The following is a 12,434-nucleotide window of genomic DNA, read 5'->3' as shown; positions in this document are numbered from 1 at the left end:
AATAACAATACACCATGCTGGTATTAGAACAAAGATCAGGTCAGCAAAGAAGTATATGGCAACAATTTCTATAACCAAATACAGTTGAACCTGGAAGATTCTCATTATTACAGCAGATTGACTAGAATCAGCAGAGGCTATTCTGAACTACGAATCTTGAATCTACAAAGACTGGTAGGAAGTAGGAGACATATCAAACTACTGGTCCTACAATGGTAAGATTATTTTTTTCATTAACTCTTGTTTTGGGTGCAATGAATAGAAACTGCCATTGCCTGACAGCCATTCCCCACAGCATGGATTTATCCAAGAGTGTGCTGCTTTTCTCTTGACGTTATTTGAGTTTTTGGGTTTTTTTTCCCCTTCCTTTAACTGGCCTGAAAGTTCTAAATGTATAAAGACTTATTTACTAATTAATTTTGTATTCCAAAACAGTAATGTGCACAGTTGAGTAATCTGAAAAGCTGGACTAACCGGTTTTCCCAGAAGCTCACAAAACAGTAAATTTTATTACCTCTCTCCTGAGGAGTATCAGTCACTAGTGATTCACACCCAATTGTGTGTCTGTTTTTAAAATAACCACTGATCTGCCACTAATTTATGAATTAAAAAGCAAACACTTTTCTTGCAGAACAAAACTAAAGTTATTCATGTATTCGAAGTCTTTTAATATAAGAAAAAGGCAAAAGTCCCTTATATTACAAAGTTAAGCTAGCAAACACATTCTAATATTAGAACTCAAGATTTCCAAGCTTTGATAAATCTTCTCAGTATAATGCTAGTCCTCAAATCAAAAGAGCTTTTAGTAATACATATATAAAGCTGAAAGTATTCAAATAACTCACTTTTTGAGGGTATATTCTATCCCTCTAGGTTCTGGAAAGAATGCCAAAGTAAATCTTTTAATTTCTTTAAACTCTTACTTCATCTCTTTTCAACAGATATCTTGAGATGGTTCTTTTGTATACTCAGAAAAGACAAATATGCAATGAGGTTGTTAAAAATAGAAAATCAAAGAGAACAAATTTCTTTTTGAAAGGTTAATAGTAACTAATACTACAGCTAAGCATAAAACGTGATTCTGAACTTTCTGGAGGCCTAGGTGAAAAGAGAAATGTTTAATCAATATTATGATAAGAAAAGGAAGGAGGAAGAGGCATGCCAATTAGGGAAACAAAAGCTATTGGTATTAACTCTATATAGAAAAAAAATTAATAAAGGCACTTAATATCACAACAAACATTAAGCTGATTTAAAATGCTTTCTTTTTCAATGACCTTAAATAAAAGTCAAGAGCATACCTTTTAAAGAACTCAGTGAAATGATTCTGAAGAGAACTAAATGAGTCTAATTGCTACTTTCATCTTAAATACCTCAGTATTTTAAATACTAAATTTAATAGTAAACATATCACTTCAAAATGTATCTAACAATCTAAATACAGCTACCATCAACCCTTTATACATGAACTGTTTAGTAGTTATTAAATTTTGTTTCATTTTCTTTGTACTACAAATTCCATTCCTACAGATATAGCCTATTTTAACCTCGAAAATCTATAATTTATACACCATGAGATTATTTCTTAAAGCATTCTGTGACAATAAAGCTCTTAGTGATGAATTTTTTTATGATTGTTACCATTACTTTTCTATAACTGACCAAAAGTGATAAATTACAAAAGTTAATAATCATTAAATGTAAGGTTAAAAAAAAAATGAAGTAAAAAATTCATTCATATAAATGAAAGAAAAATAAAAATAACTCATGGCTTTGGATGAGCATTACTAATTGCTAGAAAAGGACAAAAATTAATACTGATCCTATGCCTATTCTTTGTTTTATAGATACAGCACCAGGAAATCTTGTTCACATAAATAAACAGAATGAGTTATTCTGTCACTCAATTCTTTGAACTTCTTTTACGGTATATCTCAAAATATCACAGTGAACCACCAATAATCACCATCTTAATAATCACCATCTGTATTAAGTCCTCTCTAACTTTTGTTGTGAACAAAGGACTATATATCAAAACATCTTGACTACTACCAAGTCATACACTTTCTCAGTATCGACGCCCATGTTTCAAATTGTCCCTTTATTGAAGATCAGGCATTTTACCCTGTGGTAACATTGCAAGCAAGTGAGCTCATCTAGGGAATGGGGAGGTTGACTATAAAAGGGGATTTGGGGAAAAAAAGAACCTGGAACTCTAGCAGAGGTACATTCTCAGAATAAAATAAAGAGTACACACGGGGCCTCCCCTGGTGGCGCAGCGGTTGAGCGCTGGGTTGCGAGGCTGCCCCCAGCCTCTGCAGCGCAGGCTCGAGACCCGGCCACCAGCCAGGGTCTCACAAAAAAAAAAAAAAAAGAGAGAGAGAGTACAAACGCAAACGGAAGTGAAGGACACAAACACCACAACTTTGGAAACATCCATGTTGTATACCACACAAAGCCTTCAAACGCATAATCTGACACCAGGAAATAAACAATATATTCTTTTTTTGAGCATACTAAGCACAGTTTCTCACCATGTCTCTTCAACAAGGCACTAAAAAAGATTTTAGCATTAAGTGGGATCCTACAACTCAAAAATATACTGTTCATATGTGCCAGTATAGGCAAGAAACATATATTTCAGTGAAGAACTGGTTTACTTATGCAGGGTCTTTTTTAACTACAAAAAAACCCCAAACCATAAATGACTAAAGGATACTCATTTTTTTTTAAATTCTATCAGAATGTTGCAAATCTGCATTCTTTATTGTATACATTGTGTCCCTTCCCCCCCCAACTGTAAATGAGGTTTTCAAGGACTTTTCATCCCTAATCATTTCAATCAAGTATTTCAAATCCCATTATGACTTGCAAGTACCAAGTTTTCTGCTTCCACCAAACCACCCATGCCCACACCCCATCTGCCTCCCTCCCCTATTGCCTCCACCCTATTCCCTCTACCCCCATTCCCTTTGGGAACCATTAACTTCTTTATAAAGAATAAAGCATTCAAGTTTTATTCCTTCTATTGGTTGGGTATAATTGTTTTTTTTGGGTATTTATATTCCCCAGATGAGTGAAATCATCCAAAATCTATCTTTCACTTTTGAGCTGATTTCACAGCATGATCACCTCAAGATCCATCTATTTTGTCTCATATGCTACCATTTCGTCCCTCTTCAGAGCTGTGTAATATTCCATTGAGTATATACTCCAGTTTCTCTATCCATTCATCTGTTGGTCACTTTGGTTGGTCCCATAACTTGGCAATTATGAACAATGTTGCAACGTATATAGGTGTAGATAAATCTTTTTGTATTAGAGTTTTCATGTTAGTTGGATAAATGCCTGATAGAGGTATTGCTGGATCATACTAAGTTTCCTTTTTTATTGAGAAATCATACTGTTTTCCAGAGGGGTTGCACCAGCTTACATTCCCACCAAGAGTGGATAAGAGTTCCTTTTTCACCATATCCTCACCAACTTTTATAAATTCAATTCTCATGTGTAGCATGCAGATACTTTTTCCCATTCTGTAGGTTGCCATATTGTCTATGTGATGGTTCTTTTGAGGCACAAAAATTTAAAGTTTGATACAGCCCCACTTGTTTATTTTTGCTTTTGCATCCCTTGCTGTTGGAGTTGAGGCCATTTTTTTGAGTTTTTATCATAAATGGCTATTGGATTATGTCAAATGCTTTTTCAGCATCTATTGAGATAATTATGTGACTTCTGTTTATCAAGCACCTTCACAGACCACAATGCTATAAAGCTAGAAAGTCATCATGAAAGGAAACTTGGAACAAACCAAAATATGTAGAGACTAAGCAAAATGCTTCACAACAATGCTAGGGGCAATGAAGAAATTAAAGAGGAGATAAAAAAATATGTAGAGGGGCCTTCCCAGTGGCACCGTGCGTTGAGCGCCGCACAGTGAAGCTGTCCACAGCCTCTGCAGCACAGGTTCAATTCCCGGCGGGCCAGGGAGCAACCCACATGGCGTGGCAGACCTCTCCTGGCTCACCCACTGCTCCCCTCAGCAGTGTATTTCAGTCAGTCTACCTGTTCTGTGCCCTGCTCTGTCTCTGGTGGATCTTCTCACCCTCCCACACCTCTGACCTGTACACCAGTTCTTGTATAAATAAATAAATCTTAAAAAAAAAATCTAGAGTTTAATGAAAACAGGAAGACAAACTACCAGATCCTATGGGATGCTCTAAAAGCAGTAGTATGTGGGAAATTTATAGCAATACAAGCCCACCTTTAAAAAGAAAACAAAAACAAAAACCAAGATATCAATTTAACAATCTAACTCTGCAGTTGAAGAAATAAGAAAAAGAAAAGCAAAAGCACGCAAAAATCAGAAGTCATGAAAAAATAAAAATCAGAGCAGAAATAAATGAAATAGAAAACAAAACAGGCCTAAAGATCAGTGAAACCAAGAGTTGGTTCTTTGGAAGAATAAACAAAATTGATAAGCCATTAGCTATGCTTACAAAGAAGAGCAAAAACCAAATCAATCAAATCAAAAATGAAACAGGCCAAATTACAATAGATGCTGAATCATAAGAATGCACAGGATCATAAGAACCTACTATAAATGGCTATGCAAATACATATGACAACCTAGAACAAACAGGCAAATTCTTGGATTCATGTAACCTCCCCAAATTGAACCAATATGAAATAGACAGATTAAACAGTTAAATCACAAGTGCTGAAATTGAAAGAGTGATACAAAGTCTCCCCATGAACAAAAACCCAGGACCAGGTGATTTCTCTAGTGATTTTACCAAATCTATAAAGAATATCTAATACCTATTCTACTTAAATGCTTTTTAAAATATCAAAAAAGTAAAACTCCCCAATACATTCTATAAAGGCAACATTACCATGAGCCCAAAACCATAGATAGTATGAAAAAAAATATATAGATTCAAAAGTCAAGAAAATCCTAGCAAACCAAGTACAGCACCATAGCAAGAGAACTGTCCACCACCATCAACTAGGCTTCATCCCAAGGAGGCAAGGCTGGTTTAACATATGCAAATTAATCAATGCCACCCATCAGATCAATAAACTATATATTCTATATGCAACTTTTCTCAGCATGGCTTTGAAATAAAGCTATATGACAAACAGTTCAGATTGTAGATATTTCATGACAAGAGCCTAAGGAGCTCATTTTTTCTTTAAAATGCATGCAATTTTTGCATGATCTCTTAAAATTTAACCATATTCATTTTAATGTAAAGATACTGTTTTACCTTCCCCAAATGTTCAAATAAAACCAACATTTCCAAGTATCATTCAGGAATCATTTTAATTTGGTGACTTTGTGTATATACCACATATACCCCCAAGAGATATTCAAGCCCAATTTGAGATACAAAGACTATTTTTTCTGAGATGTTTCTTCATATGTGAGGATAATATCCATAATATGTTTATGAAAATCAAATGAAACGATGCATGTATGATGATGCTAATGCAACTTTCATTCAGCCAGTCATTGAACATCCAGTACCTACTACCTGCCAGGTACTGATTGCATGCTGGGTAGTCAGTCATGAAAAACACCAAAATCCCTACCCCAGAGTTTACATCCTATGGATAGGGGAAGACTACAACCATAAAAGGTTTATAATAAAAATCATACTGAAACATAAATTCTGAATAACAGCCATTCCTATTATTAGTATAACAAGTTATTGAGCATGCTATTTAAATTTAGAGACTTAACCTATTAAGTTTTTGCAGAAGAAAAGCCACCCCTCGTTCACACAAAGGATACCTAAGTGGTACCTACAGGTCAAACCTAGATTATCTTCAAAAAGCAACCTCAGATTTGCTCCAGAGTATGTACAGAAGCCAATAGTTAACGTCTTTCCATTATATCAAAAGTCGACAATGCAAAATGCTTTACAATCCATCTGGTTTGTTGTTTGAGATAAAATTCGCACACCATAAGTTCACATTTTAAAGCGTACAACTCATTCATTTTTAATTAGTCACAAGATCGTGCAACCTTCATAGGTTTTTACAAAAGGTAAAGAAAAACACATCTGGGATCTGGGATCACTTATTGCAATGTCCTAAGTGAGGAGCCATACTTTTGCTTTTTAGAAATCAATGGGATCATATTCAAACAATAGAATGGGAGAACTAGACTTTGAGCACATTAAGGAACTTAGATAAAAGATGGATGGACATGTTGGTCACTGACAAGTTTCTAAGAATTCTGCTTGAAAAATAACTTCTTGGAGCTTTACTTCTGTGGGGTCATTTAAACACCTCTGGCAAAAGACACGAATGTCTCAACCAGATACCTGGGTCATCTCTACTCAAACTAAGTCATCTACTGTATGTGATGCATTATATCTCATATACTCAAGTTGGCACTAGCTAAGTGCATCCTTGAGATAAGTGTGGAATGGTCACACAGGTTGTTTTCTGTTGGGCTTCTCTTGCTGATTCAGAGTCCATAAAATTAGGTAATTTTCCAAAACTATAAAAGTGGAATAGAACTCAACCATCAATAAAAACCTGAACATCCAAAATAAATCTTCCCCAAACCTTGGTAACTATGTCCCCAAGTCTGCCTTCCTTATAACCATGAAAATCAAGCCCAAGCTCTCATAAAAAGTTCTATTACACTTAGATACATTTGAAACCCTAATTCACAGGCCTAATATTCTTAACAGATTATTCTCATCAACAAGACTATTTGCCAACATGACTAAAGTTCCTCTGTGTACATTTTGCTTTCAAGCAATCTTTATCCAATTGGCATTGCTCATTAGTCCAAAAAATGAAACTTGTCAGTTTTTAGTGACTCATGAGGTGATCTTCATTTATTAGCTAGTATTATTTATTAGCTGAAGATGAATAAATGGCCCATATTTCTGCATGAGAAAATTGTAAGTCTTTTAGAAAAGAATATGAAATGGTTCTGGTGTCCTTTGTAACATCTTACCCATGCTTCCTTTATTCACATCATCCAAGTCACCACTATCCCTGTAAGGATACATGCAAAACCTCAATAACAATGACTTGTACTTCTACACTTCTACGATACATTCTCCGCATAGTAGCCAAAGAAATCATATCGCTCCCTATTTAAAGCATTCCATGCCATTCCTTATTCTGGCTTGCCAAGGTTTGCCTATTCCTTGACCTCACATAGTAGCCTTCTTGCACTCACTGAACTCTAGCCACTGTTGCCTACTTTCTGCCCTCTTTTTCTAACTGTATCCTACCTTAGGGACTTTGCAGTGGCTATTGCCTTTGCATGATATGCTTTTCCTTGATTTTTGTATAGCTGACTGCATGGCCTTCAGATCTTAGCCTAAAAATCACCCCTCAAAGAAACCTTTCCTGATCACTCAGCCTACACTAGCCAACCATCTCAATCACTCCTATTTAATCCCATGTAGCATTTAATATTCAAATTGTGTATTAGTTTGTCATTGCACTAGAAAATAAGTTCCATGAACACAGAAACTTGCTCTAGTATTATTTCCAGAAACTGGAATGCCTAAATGTGACCAAAAATAATAAAATCCTGTAAAATGCATAAAATGTCTATTATATGTAAGGTCTTGTGTTAAGTAGCCCTCAACATTGAAGTGTCTCATTTTCTGCCTTAAACTTACAGATGTTAAGTAGAAAATATTGTGATTCAGTGTAGTCTATAACTTTCATCTCAAAATTATTAAGCAAAGTAGTTATCTATCTTATCTGCCTCAAGATTATCAAAGAAAAAATACATCACTACTAAACAATAAGTGATGCCCGTAGATACATAGCCAGCACTTTCCTGAATCACACAGGCAACCCTACATAAGCATCCCACAATAATCCTCAGTACACAGATGCTGCTTTTGGCAGTCACTGTCAATCATGGTGTTATTATATCATAAAATGGGAAATAATGGAAACAAACTATCTAGAACATAGTAAACTGCCAACATGAGATTAAGACATCAAAACAAACTATGAATATTAGCGGGACGCATGTCAGATTGTTATAGGGCAGCCCCAAAATTGAACGGGTTGCCTGGCTGTGGGTCCTCACCCACGTGCTTAAAAGGAACTTATTAATACTCCACTATAGGCACACAAAAGGCTAATAAAAGGTTTATTTACAAGGAAAAAGAAAATAAGAAAAATGTACAACTCAGGGAGAAAATAAAAAAATAAAGTCTTTAATGCGTCCTACCCGATCCGCCGACCTGGAAACCCAAAGACACTCTCAGAGCTGGCCAGACACTGCGAGCTGGCGAAGAGCCAAAATGGGGGATCCCCTCCAAAGCCCACGTGTCTGGCTTTATACCAACCTGGCTGCTTCACCCCACCCTCAGGTCCCAGCCACCTTCCCTTTGGTGGTTATGGGATTTGGAGTTCCCAGTGTCTTTGGCTTTGGCCTGGGGTGGGGGTGGAGTCCACAAAGCCTGTATGGAATTAGCTTTGGGACATCCTTTTCCCCCTAACAAGATCGCTCTTAGAGAACTGTGGTTCAGGGAAAATGCTCTTCAATCCCAACTCTATAAGTTTAGATCATCTTATTGCAATTAACTTGAAATAGCAACTTTTCATTTGTAGAGTGGCTCAAGACAGAGAAGACTGATAAGTAGATTAAGATCTTGAGGCAAAGTGCAAAAGTGTAAGTTCAATTAATAGCATGCAATAGGTAAACTACACAAATGGGCAGGTTATCTTGGATGAGTTGCACTGAAAACGTGAAGATTACCACTAACTTGCAAGTAGACAGACAAGTCAATGTTGATAATAAACTTTAGTAAGAATAAGCTTGCCCCAAATGGTAACCTACTGTCCCTTAGAAAGGTAAGCAAAACAGTTTAAAGAGCCCACAGTCTGCTAAATAGTCCTGAAACAGATCACTCAGGTAGGAAGAAGGTTGAGAAGGACAGGAATAACGCCAGTTCTTTTGGGGCTCAGTTTTAGACAGTTCCTAGTTGCCTCTAAAAGGTGTTATAAATTTGTTTATAATAGTAATCTATCAGAACTATAGATACCTCTTTTCTAAAAGTCAGAACAATATTTCAACTGTGTAGTCTTTCCTAGCAAAACAAAATTAATCCCATCACACCGCATACCCCTGTATATCTTGGTAATTACCAAATAGCCAAGTCTTTCGGACCATACATACCAGACATTCCCTAATGGCCCATATATTCATCCCATGTTTCAGTGGTCCTCAAGCTTTTTGACCTCAACTAGGAGTAGAAATATATTTCATATGACTCAGTACACACAAATAAAATCACACGTTTCCTGATGTACTTTTCCTGATATATTTATTTTCTATCCTACTGTATTTTGTGTTTTAAAAATTCTAGTGATGAACAATTACATTGATTTAATGATCTGAAGTTTAAAAACCAATACCCGACCCTTACCTACTCCACCCCCAATCTTTACATGTACATTCTTGAATAACTGATTCACAAGCTCTCATGCATCTTCAACATTGTCTCTCAACAGTCTCTCCAGTGCCGGGACTTCATGAAATTCAGACGTACCTCAAAGACTATTTCCCCTAAATTCTCTCAAATGAAGGCATTCTGTTTCTTACAACTACATATCTAGGGATGAGGAAGTGGTATAGGTTTCCTCGATTCACCCCATTTTTCTCAAAGCATGTCTCCATTTTTGCTCCTTCAAAAACACCAGCTCTTTTGAAGCTCATAGGCCCTATGAGGACCCAGCTATACTAGCCTCTACCTCAAATTTTGAATATTCAAAATTGAATTGATTTTATTCACTCATTTAAATTTATTTCTAAGGCAATCTCAGTATATGGTAATCCGACCCAAGTCATTCAATCCAAAAAGTAATGATTTACACTTTAGTCTCCTACCATTTTTCACAAGCTATTTGGTAGCAAATTCTATCAATTCTATATTCAAAACAGATCTAGAATTTATTCACACCTCTCTGTGCTCACGCCATCATCATTCCTCAATGGACTACAACAGCTACCTGTTACTTGCTCCATATTTGTCCATTTCAAGCTCATGGGAGCCCGTGCTCAACAGTGACCCAACTTCAGAGTTGACAGTAACCCCTTTTAAGAACTTCGAAGTCTAGAAATGCTAGATTCAACATTTGTGATTATCTACTTAACTTCTCTGCATTCCCAATTATATTCACTAGAGACTGAGAGATACTCCTTTCCTTCCTAGGGCTTAATATACTGACCAAAAAAGCACCAACATCTGTGGAAAAGATTTTACTTTCTCTAAACAGGAATGTTGGTAGAAAGGAGGCCTCTGCTTTTAGTCTGGAATTAAGGATTCTAGGAAAGTAAAAATCAAGAGGCAGTTCTTATCACAATATACTTTACCAGAAGCTAGTCATCAGTATAATCCTACCACGGCTCCTCAGTGGTGGTTGACATTGAGGTCCCTATGACAGAAGGGTTAACCCACTAAGCTAAGCACTACTTCTAGAACTGAAAATTCCTAATCAGTTAAACAGAGGTCTAATTTGAGCCACAGTGAGCTCAATCACATCTTCTACTAAGGTCTTGCTCTGTTTGCCTGCTTCTAAATTAGCAGTTTTGGGTTATATTTTTCAAAAATTTGATACTCTCCCTCTAGAAAAATGCACCAAAGAAAATATTTCATAGTTCAAAGGTTCCTGGAGGCCCTCCTGAAGGATGACCTCTCAAGTTATACCTTCCACCTTGGACTCCATATTCAATATCGAATCTGAGTCCCATCACCACCACCTAAGTTTTCAAACTGCACAATTATTGCCCCATCCCCCAGCATACTAACTCTCTACAGTAATTTATTTTTATTATTTTGTGGTAGATAATTAAAGCAAGTACCTTCTAGATCATTTGACTGAGTACCTAGGGTACAGGCACACACAACCCAAGACCGTGTGTGTTATTACAGTAGCATACTACCATAAAACAAAGTAATGCATGGGAATTGAATAACAGCACACTTATACAGTTGATTCCATTTAAGAGAATATGCTGCTTTTATTTTCAAATGCATCAAATTTGTATAATTAGAGAAATGTGACATAAGAACTAAATCTTTCCAAGGTATTAGTAGCATGTTGACAAGCCCTGCTTTAAAAAAATTGTTGCATACTATAATCATACTGTAAGCAATTTGTAAATTACATCATATGCCACATTGTTAGGGATCCTGAATTTTATTAGTTTTCTGACTAACACAAACAGTTCTGTTGTTATTAAAAGCTAGGAAAACACAACGAGTTGTTTCATATTTACACATCTAAAACATTAATAGAAATTTCTAAGAATAAAACCAAGCTACTTAAGTTTCCTAAACATATCTTGCACCTAGAATTACTGTACTTTTCACCTGTAAATACTTTTTTCCACTGGTATATGACAAATTATTTCTACTGATATTTTATACTGCTTTTGCTTTTTCATACTCCTTCAAACAGAATTTTAAGGTAACTGGTTTTAACATAAAAGATTCAAGTGTACAGAATTATAACTCACCATTCACATACATTCTATCAAAGCTAAATATACTCCATGAGTGTGTTTCATCCATGTACAGGGGCCATGCTAATCTTCTCTGTGTCATTTGAACTTTATCTGTGTGCCACCCAAGCATGCACCACTATGCTCTTATCCAACCCTAGGATGCCTCCAAACCTTGAAACATCTGGTTTTAGAAAATTCAAAGCCCGCATAAATGCCAAAACAATATTTGGCTCCCCAAGGAAAGATTTGTCTTATCTACATATTGAAAGTCATAGCTGTAGAATTGTGCTGTCCAATATGGTAGCTAGGAGGAATATGTAGCTACTTAATAAAACCAAAAATTCCCTTACTCAGTCACACCGGTCACATTTCTAATACTCAAAAGGCTCATGTGGCTGGTGGCTAGAACACTTTCACAATTACAGAAATTTCTACTGAGTGGTGTTGCTCCGTAACTTTTCCCAGTAAGCTCTGAGAAGGCTGCTCAAATATCAATTCAATGTTGATGATTTCGAAGTCTTCTAAAAATTAACCTAATGGAATATCTTCGGTGACCTACTTGGATCTCAACTCTACCTTTTCAACTGGAGGGATGGTTCGGTGGCAAGAAAATCATTAGGTATAATCAAGAATGGGAAAGATTTTCAGGGAAAGGTTAAGACTGAGTTTGAGACAGCAGGAATAGTTCTATAAAAACAGTACTAAATATTAATTAAAAGGCAATGTACTCACTCTTCTGTACTCATCCATCCTAAAATATTTAAAAACCGCTTTGCATTCACACCTAAAGATACATTCACACCTAAAGGTACATTCACACCTAAATGAAAGATGCATTCACACCTAAAGATACACCTAAAGATACTAAAGATACTATTCACTCAAGTAAACTCACCTTTGTTATGAAAGTTATATTAAGATAAATTTAAAA

At 36.0% G+C, this 12,434-nt stretch overlaps 1 protein-coding gene and 1 non-coding gene across 2 annotated transcripts in view; both read right to left on the bottom strand.

Moving 5' to 3' along the window:
• MBD2 (methyl-CpG binding domain protein 2) overlaps window positions 1-12,434 on the bottom strand; it is a 59,342-nt gene that overhangs the window by 28,992 nt on the left and 17,916 nt on the right.
• On the bottom strand, window positions 11,532-11,636 carry LOC119243918 (U6 spliceosomal RNA). The gene has a single exon (XR_005124900.1). It is a non-coding gene; the product is annotated as a U6 spliceosomal RNA (small nuclear RNA).

Source organism: Talpa occidentalis, unplaced genomic scaffold, assembly GCF_014898055.3.
Source record: "Talpa occidentalis isolate TD23 unplaced genomic scaffold, MPIMG_talOcc4v2.1 talOcc4.13, whole genome shotgun sequence".
NCBI lineage: Eukaryota > Metazoa > Chordata > Mammalia > Eulipotyphla > Talpidae > Talpa > Talpa occidentalis.
The sequence above is the reverse complement of the archived record's forward strand: the minus strand, read 5'-3'. Positions and strand labels throughout refer to the sequence as shown.